At 44.2% G+C, this 9,358-nt stretch overlaps 1 non-coding gene across 1 annotated transcript; it reads left to right on the top strand.

Annotated features, from left to right (window-relative positions):
- Window positions 1–9,172: 9,172 nt before the first annotated feature.
- On the top strand, window positions 9,173–9,243 carry TRNAG-GCC (transfer RNA glycine (anticodon GCC)). The gene has a single exon. It is a non-coding gene; the product is annotated as a tRNA-Gly (tRNA).
- The last annotated feature ends 115 nt before the right edge of the window (window positions 9,244–9,358 follow it).

The raw sequence follows: 9,358 nt of genomic DNA on the forward strand, positions 1-9,358 counted from the left end.
TTTTTTTTATAATAGATTTTTTATTCAAGATTTTACTAACAAACAAACAAACATCTTCCATTCACGTACATTCTCTTACATGCAAAATAAATGGTCTTTCGGGGAGTTCATTTTCAGATCATCGCAAAAATCTTAGGAGTCATTGCTTTAATCTAAATTCAGGTTAAATCCATTAGCTATAAACCCACTGCTTCCCAGGCTATCTTCCCTTACAGTGCTAAAGCTTAATGCTTAAACTATCTATCAAGGCAATACTAAATCAGACTAGTTAATACCAATCTTCTCACCCAACTATACTTCATTCTTATGTTCTAAGTTAAACTCACGCATAATAAAAATATTTTTGCTACATTAATCTTATTGATATTTTATACTTGTTGTAATACGTCTCCCTTCTTCACTGAACTCTACTTTTTACTTTATATGATCAAAATACACTGCCCACTTCTTCTGAAATTCTTCCACTGTTCTGCCTTTCACCAGAATCTGATAATTTTGCCATCACTGCATATTCTGCTAGTTTGTCTTGCCATTTCTCCATCTCTGGAGCTGCTTCTTGTTTCCAGGTTGCGGCCAAAACTAGTCTCGCAGCTGTTGTCATATAACCAAACTAGTCTCTGTGATCTTTGTCTATCTTCTCCGGCACTAGTCCCAACAGCATCGCTTCAGGGTCTAGAGCAGGGGTGGGGAACCTTTTTTCCGCCAAGGGCCATTTGGATATTTATAACATCATTTGCAGGCCATACAAAATTATCAACTTATAAATTAGCTTGACCAAGCCCCAAGCAGGCAGCTGCCCCAGATGACCCCCCCCCCCGGTACGGGCAAGCAGGCAGGCATCCAACTGGAGGCGCACTCGCCCACCTGATGGCACAGGATGGCCTATTGCACCAGTCGGGCGTAGATGTCCATCCACACGCCGGAGTTGCTCCTGCTCCACATGGTCGGGGCCGGATTCTACAGCTGGCTCCTTCTACCTCTGCCTGCAGGGGTGAAATGAGGACACACTGGCTAAGAACTCCCCCCCCCCGCGCATTCTGGCCCTGCCCCCTTTAACCCCTCCATTGTCGCCACTTCCGCCCCCAGCCCTCTTGTAGTATAGAGGGAATATGTTTCTCCATGGCCCAGGTGGGAAAGGGTTAACACAGTTTCTTGGGCGGCCCTAGCAGCTCTATAGCTAACGACTCTTCTGCAAGGGGGGAAAAAGTTTCCTTTTCTCAGCAAAACAAACTCACATCCGCCTTAAATAGAGGATATTCCTGTCTACGGGAGGGGGCGGATCGCCAGTCTTAGATCCTTCTGAGCAAGAGATCTGCCAGGACCCACAAAGGGCCAAACCAAATGATTTTGCGGGCCTTAAACGGCCCCTGGGCCTGACGTTCCCCATCCCTGGTCTAGAGGGAAGATGGTTTTCAAAACCTTCAGCATTTCTTGATGCATTTGTATCCAGAATTTCTTAACCTTTGCACAAGTCCACCACATCTGCAGTTTTCAAGAATGTTGCAGATTATGTGTTTGGAAGCCCAAGGGGTGTGAGTGTTTAAAACATGGGATCCCCTAGCAGAAATTGTTTTCTTTGCCTTTAGTTGATTTGGTTTTTTTGCAAGACTGTATAGGAACCAGCAGGGGGCAAATGTGATTTGAGGGCGAATGGTGTTTGAGAATGTGGTATTTCTGTGTTTCTCTTTATTTAATATGAACACACATTGATATTTTTGTAATGTGCTGCTCGGGCTTTCTAGAACGGTTTTGAAGCAGGATTTGAGAATCAAGAAATTTGTTTTATAGGCACGTTAGTGGAAATAGATTGGCAGAATTGTCAACGAGGAGGGGCAGGAGAGAGGTGTACAAAATTATGCATTAAGTGGAAGCCGTGGCTAGACAGCGCTTTTTTCTCACCTACTATAATAATAGTAAATCTTGGTAGGCAGCACCAGTGAAGTTAATGGGCAGTAGATCAAGCACTATGGAGAGTGCTACGGATATCGCGGCCAAAAAAACAAATCAGTGGGTTATAGATCAAATCAAGCCTGAACTGACCCTAGAAGCTAAAATGACTAAACTGAGGCTGTCGTACTTTGGACACATTATGAGAAGGCAAGAGTCACTGGAAAAGACAATCATGCCAGGAAAAGTTGAGGGCAGCAGGAAAAGAGGAAGACCCAACAAGAGATGGATTGACTCAATAAAGGAAGCCACGGCCCTCAGTTTGCAAGACCTGAGCAAGGCTGTCAAAGATAGGACATTTTGGAGGACAATGATTCATAGGGTCGCCATGAGTTGGAAGCAACTTGACGGCACTTAACACACACACACAGATCAAGCACAGACAAAAAGAATTGTTTATTCACACAGTGCCCATTATGGAATTCATGATGCAGGAGGGCTACTAAAATGGTTATAAAAGGTTATTATTTTTCAATATCCTACTTTTATCAATATCCTCTCCAGTAGGAACCCACAGCAGCTTACAGCCAACCTCCAGGTAGTGGCTGGAGATCTCCCGCTATTACAACTGATCTCCAGGCGACAGAGATCAATTCCCCTGGAGAAAATGGATGCTTTGGCCATTGGACTCTATGGCATTGAAGTCCCTCCCCTCTCCAAACCCCACCCTCTTCAGGGTCCACCCCCAGAATCTCCACATAATTCCCAACCTGGAGGTGGCAACCCTACCTCAGGCTCAAAAAAGATTGGGGATCATTCACCAGGGCTCTTCTGATGTTCTTGGTGGCCTACAAATTTATCTTGTCAATATAGCTCTTCCCCCAATTATTTGGGAAATTAACATCAATATGATGATGATCAGATGTTGCTTGGGTTTTATGTTTTTTTAAAATATGAAGTGTGACCTACCTAAAATCATATTTTTCCTCTAAGAAATAACTGCTCAGGGCCTATGGGTCATAGAAGCAAAGAAGGAAAAGAAAAAAAGATATACTTTTGGTCCCATCCATTTCAACATGTTTAACTGTCTCCCACCGAGATCACAAAAGAGATTGTTTGCAGAAGATAATTCTTTAAGGTAGCTATTTTTCTATGTTAATTTTTTGTTTTGTTTAAGATACTTATTCCCTGTGTTGTCCCAAGGATGTTTGAAGCAGTATGCTACAGCATTAATGCAATTTTTTTTTAAATTGTGACCCCAGTCAAATCAGTAAAAAGCAGATGAATGAAATAGGATTTAAAGCGGTTTGCAGTTATTATTTGTATAGGTCTGGCCAAAGTATGGCCATTTTATAACTGCCCTATATTTTGTATTGGATGTCCTGTATTTTGTATCGGATGTCCCATCTTTGATGTTTTAGCTACTATGCCAATAAATAAGGCTACGAATGAAATGGGATGTGATTCAACAAGGAAAAGCCAATGCAAAGTTTTAAGTACAATAAACCAGAGAAGGGGAATCATACAACAAAGCATTGGCTCAAAGCCTGAACCAAGAGAAATTTTTTTCACCTAGCGCCTAAATGTTAACAAGAGAGGTGACCAGTAGACCTGCTGTTGTGGCATTCCACAACTGAGGAGGGCATTCCATAGCTGAGGTGCCTCCACAGACAAGGCCCTGTTTCTGACCGTCATTGCAATGCACAGAGCTGTCGCAGATCTTAACTGGCAGGAAGGTTCATACTGGAACAGATGGTCAGAGACGCTTCTGACACCATTCGACACCAGATTTCAGAAACTAACATTTCATGGCTGTTGCAAACATGAGCGTGGCCCAAAAATGCAATTGCCGGCATTTCAAGGAAGCCCAACCCTGGATTGCCCTTTGGAGAAGCTGAGGAATTGTGTCTGCTTGCTATGGGCCTCGAAGACTGTATCCGATAAAATAAATTGACCATTTGGTTGGGGGTAGGGTTTGCCAACCTCCAGGTGGGACCCGGAGAGCTGGAATTATAACGGATCTCCAGACTACAGAGATTAGTTCCCCTGGAGAAAATGGTTACTTTGCAAGTTGACTCGATGGCATTATATCCTGCCGAGGTCCCTAATTAAAAAGCCAGTGTGGTCTGGTGGTTAAGAGTGTTGGAATAGTGTCTGGAAGACCCAGGTTCAAATCCCCACTCATGCCATGGAAGCTCCCTGGGTGACCTTGGGCCACTCATACTTTCTCAGCCTAACCTACCTCACAGGGTTGTTGCGAGGAGAAAATGGAGGAGCGGAAAATGATGTAAGCCGCTTTGAGTCCCCATTGGGAAGAAAGGCGGGGAATAGATGGATTAAATAAATAAAATTTGCATGATTTACCATTACAAATTAGATAGTGATATATTAAATTCTTTAATTAAATTCTGGTTGCTATTTATGGTTTTCATATTTTCTTGCAAAATAGAACATTTTGATTAAAAAAATTTTTTTTTAAAGTAAAGACAAGCAAAAGGTCGGGGTGTGGGGGGAGTCCTTTCTACAGTTCTCTTGAAATTGTTAGTGGAATACCTTGTCAGCTAAATTTGTATAAAGCAAGATCGCAGTTTTTGTCAGAAATACGAAACGGTGTGTTTTCCTGAACGTGGAATGCTAAAAGTGGCTTTACAAATATGTTTAGCTGAAAGAAAGAAGGAAAGAAGGAAAGAAAGACATTCTGCATATGGCTTGAAACTGCTAGTTAAATGCACCGTCAGCTGAGCCTGTATTTAAAAAAAGATGTCATTTTTGTGTGTGTTTTTAAAACCAGTTGTTTCATGAATGCTGAATGGTTTTTTTTTTTGGTTTTTTTAAAGATCCTTTGGTGCGATCGGCAAAACGCTGAGCATAGTAAACATCTTTCATGACAAAGGATACAAACACAGAGCAGATCTCACAATAGTGGTGTCTGGGCCCCGCTGCTTTCATTTGTTAATACCAGCGCGCTCCGAGACCCCCAGCCCGGGGCCTTTGCGATCTGGGTCAGAATATTGTGCTGAAATGTTGGTATGCTGAGCATACTCTTTTTGGGGGCCGGGGGTGGAGGAGGAAGGACACTGCTGCCTTTGTTCCCGGTGTTGTCTAGCAACGTGGTTGGATCGGTACCCGAGCAAAGAAGCTGGCATTCCACCAGCCCCATGTTCCCAGATGGAGTATTCAGAAATACTGATCACACGCGCACACCACCAATGAACTCCGCGGCGAGCAAGCAGGAACTGTGACTCTGAGATAGGCACAGTCGCTGGGTACAGCTGGCACGGGACCAGTCCGCTATGTGTACATGGAAACTGGCATTCCCCCGCCCCTCCACAAATCCAGACCGAGTTGGCAGCTGTTTTCAGAAAATCCTGGCGCTGGCTTGAAAGGTTGCAGGGAAACCCACAAGCGAGGCTTCCTGGCAACAGGCTAGGGTTGCAGGGGCTGGAGATCTCCCTGGAATTACAACTGATCCCCAGATTACAAAGATCAGTTCCCAGGGAGAAAATGACTGCTTTGGAGGGTGGACTCTGTGGCAGGGGTGTAGGGTTGCCAGCCTCCAAGAACTAGCTGGAGATTTCCTGCTATTACAGCTGATCTCTAGCTGATAGAGATCAGTTCACCTGGAGAAAATGGCCGCTTTGGCAATTGGACTCTATGACATTGACGTCCCTCCCCTCCCCAAACCCTGCCCTCCTCAGGCTCCACCCTAAAAACCTCCTGCCAGTGGCGAAGAGGGGCCTGGCAACCCTACAGGGGTGTCAAACGTAAGGCCTGCGGGCCCGATCTGGCCTAGGGTTGCCAACCTCCAGGTACTAGCTGGAGATCTCCTGCTATTATAACTGATCTCCAGCCGATAGAGATCAGTTCCCCTGGAGAAAATGGCTGCTTTGGTCATAGGACTCTATGGCATTGAAGTCCCTCGCCTCCCCAGACCCCACCCTCTTCAGGCTGCATCCCATAAATCTCCAGGTATTTCCCAACCCGGAGCTGGCAACCCTAGCTCTCCGCTGCTGACAGCTCTCCAACGTCTGAAAATCAGAGGCAACTCTGTCTCTGAAACATACTGTTTGTCTATCAGGGCTAATAGCCAATGAAAGACCTATCCAGCATAAATTTATCCAACTCCTTTTTAAAATCCAATTAAGTTGGTGGCAACATCTTGTGGCAGTGAGTTCCATAGGTCATTGCTGGTTGTGCGAAAAAGTCCCTCCCTTTGGTTGTCTTGAATCCTCAATGAACCAGTTTCATTTTGAGATGTTAGATTTGAGTCCAGGAGCACCTTAGAGACTTGCTGGACTCAAATCTAACTGTTTTACACTAGACCAACCTGGCTACCCTCTGAAACTATTTTTACAGGTGTAAAACTGTCTTCCCTCTCCCTGTGTCATAGGGATACCCATCCTTTCTGTTTTTGTTGTATGAATAGTCTTGTAGTGTTGGCCTGTAATGTGGAGCCCCAGGTTCGAATCCCCAGTTTTCCCATGGAAGCTGGCTTGAGCCAGTCACAGCCTAGCCTACCTCAGAGGGTTGTTCTGAGGATAAAATGGAGGAGAATGATGTAAGTCGCTTTGGGCCCTCTTTGGGGAGGAAATTGGGGTATAAATGATGTAAATAAATAAATAAATATTTAGAAATCGTTTATTTCGGGGAGCCTCACCAATACCCTTCATAAATAGGCTGTTGATTTGGTTTTCATCTTAAGCATAAAAGGCAAGGCTGCTCTGCTATTCAGCATTGCAAAGGCTCTGGTTCCCTTGGGGTTTCACTGGAAGTCAGCAAACAGTTAAAGGGACTAGTACCTGGGAGACCCAGGTTCGAATTCCCACTCCTGCCATGAAAGCTCACTGGGTGACCTCGGGCCAGTCACACTCTCAGCTTAACCTACCTTACAGGGTTGTTGTGAGGATTATTTTACCTTAATTTATCTTACTTTACCTTAACCTTACCTTAATCTTACCTTACTTTAACCTACCTTACAGGGTTGTTGTGAGGATTATCGCAAAGAGAGTTACTCCAGTCTAAACCCACTGAAATGAATGGGTTTAGGCTGGAGTAACTCTCTTTAGGATTGCACTGAAAATGGAGGAGAGGAGATCGAAGTAAACTGCTTTGGGGAGAAAGGCGAGGTACAAATGAATTAAACACATACAAATTAATTCTGTTGCTTCCGATATTTTTGCCACCAGGGGATGGGATGGGGGAAGAAACCACTTGCAGTTTCTTCCTGAAGCACCGAAGTACCGTGGAATACTCAGACCAAGAGAGCGTGTTTATTTTCCTTTGCTAAAAACCGACCCATTTTGCAGTCCCAGGAGCAAAAACCCCCAAAGCAGCAGCAGGAAATCATTGAAACAAAGTGGAGAAATTCCCTGCAGTAAAACCGATGGCTTCAAAACAGGCATCAAAGCAGAAGTCTAAAAAGCGGAGCATCCTGGCGTTTTTGCATGCATGTAGATGTCTGAACCGACGAAGCTGCCTTATACTGAACCAGACCCTCGGTCCATCCAAGTCAGTATTGTCTACTCAGACTGGCAGCGGTTCTCCAGGGTCTCAGGCAGAGGTCTTTCACATCACCTACCTGCCTAGTCCCTTGAACTGGAGATGCCAGAGATTGAACCTGGGACCTTCTGCATGCCAAGCAGATGCTCTATCACTGAGCCATGGCCCCTCCCCAAATTAATAAATGTGTTGAACACTTGATGCTGCCTTCTATTGAATCACACCCTCGGTCCATCCATTGTCTACTCAGACCGGCAGTGGTTCTCCAGGGTCTCAGGCAGAGGTCTTTCCCATCACCTACTTGCCTAGTCCCTTGAACTGGAGATGCCGGGGCTTGAACCTGGGACCTTCTGCCCTGGATTATTATTATATGATATTAGTATTGTTATTATTAGCAATAATGCTATATATGTATCATCAGCAGTGCTATCAATGCGGATGGCGCTTCCCCTAGCTAGCACGAAATGGCAGGTCCCTGCCCCGAGGAGCTTGCAAGGAAGGAAATGCCGGGACAGACGCGTACATCCCTTTTCTTTACGCTTCCCTAATAACGATCGCGTTCGTTCATTTTTAAAAAAATATTTCCCCCCTTCCAAAAATATTGGCCGCGAAATGAAGTTCATGGTTTGTTTGTTTTTTAAAAACGTCTGAAGCAACAGAAATGGAAGAACAGCAAGGTTCCAAAGAAGGAAGATTGGATCTTTAAACTTTTAGATTACAAAGGGCGAAAACGCATGGTCGCTTTATCCTCCTTTAATCCCTGTTTTAGCCGGGATCGAACTCACATTAGGCGAAACGCATGCGTCCGATCCAGGCTGAAACAGGAATTAAAGGAGGATAAAGCGTCCATGCGTTTTCTCCCAATGAGTCCGCTAGATTGACTGCTCTTTATGAGGACAAAGATTTGGACAAACATGAGTCAACATGGATGCCATTTCAAGACTATATCAAATTAAAATATGGTATGAAAATACGATTGGGCTACATCAATTTATGAGTCTTAAGACAAATATTATTTAGATATTGGTTTATTATGACAGTTTTTTACATTTTCAATTGTTTTAATATAGAGTAATTTACAAAATGCGGGACAAAATCGAGACAGAAGAATATCAACCAGAATAAGCTTGGGAAGTCAAAATAAATTGAGTATACATGACTATTTTTTTTTGGGGTACAGTTTGAAAGTTTCAGTGAAGAATTTTTGACATGGTTGGATTTTGGATTTCATTGTTTAATTTTGGATTTCAACTGTAACTTAATTCCTTTTCCTTTTTTTTTGTATTTCCTCTATTGTTGTATCTCATGAAAGTTAATACGATTTTTAAAAACAACAACAACAACGTCTGAAACAAAGCCAGATGTACCATCAGCAATAAAAAATTTTTTTATTGCAATTTAATTATTTGGAAAAGATAGAAACACGAAGAAAGCCCAATATTGTCTAAGGTCAAGGTCAAGGTCCCCTGTGCAAGCACCGGGTCATTCCTGACCCATGGGGTGACGTCACATATTGATGTTTACTAGGCAGACTTTTGTGGTTTGCCAGTGCCTTCCCCAGTCGTCTTCCCCAGCAGCAAGCTGGGGACTTATTTTTACTGACCTTGGAAGGATGGAAGGGCTGAGTCAACCTTGAGCCGGCTCCCTGAAACCGACTTCCGTCGGGATCGAACTCCGGTCGTGAGCAGAGCTTTTGACTGCAGTACTGCAGCTGACCACTCTGCGCCACGGGGCTCCTTCCAATATTGTCTAGAAGTAAGCTAAAGGAAGACTCTCTGTCACAACTGCATTGGTGGTTCAGTGGTAGAATTCTCGCCTGCCACGCGGGAGGCCCGGGTTCGATTCCCGGCCAATGCAACGGCTCCTTTTTTATTTTTCTTTTAAAATAACTTTTATTAACGTCGAAACCGCCCCTGTAACCGTTGCCTTCCCGCTCCCCCGCTCCAGGGAAGGGGGAGGCCTCCGCGCCGTA

This window comes from Euleptes europaea, chromosome 19 (genome assembly GCF_029931775.1).
Source record: "Euleptes europaea isolate rEulEur1 chromosome 19, rEulEur1.hap1, whole genome shotgun sequence".
Taxonomy (NCBI): Eukaryota; Metazoa; Chordata; class Lepidosauria; order Squamata; family Sphaerodactylidae; genus Euleptes; species Euleptes europaea.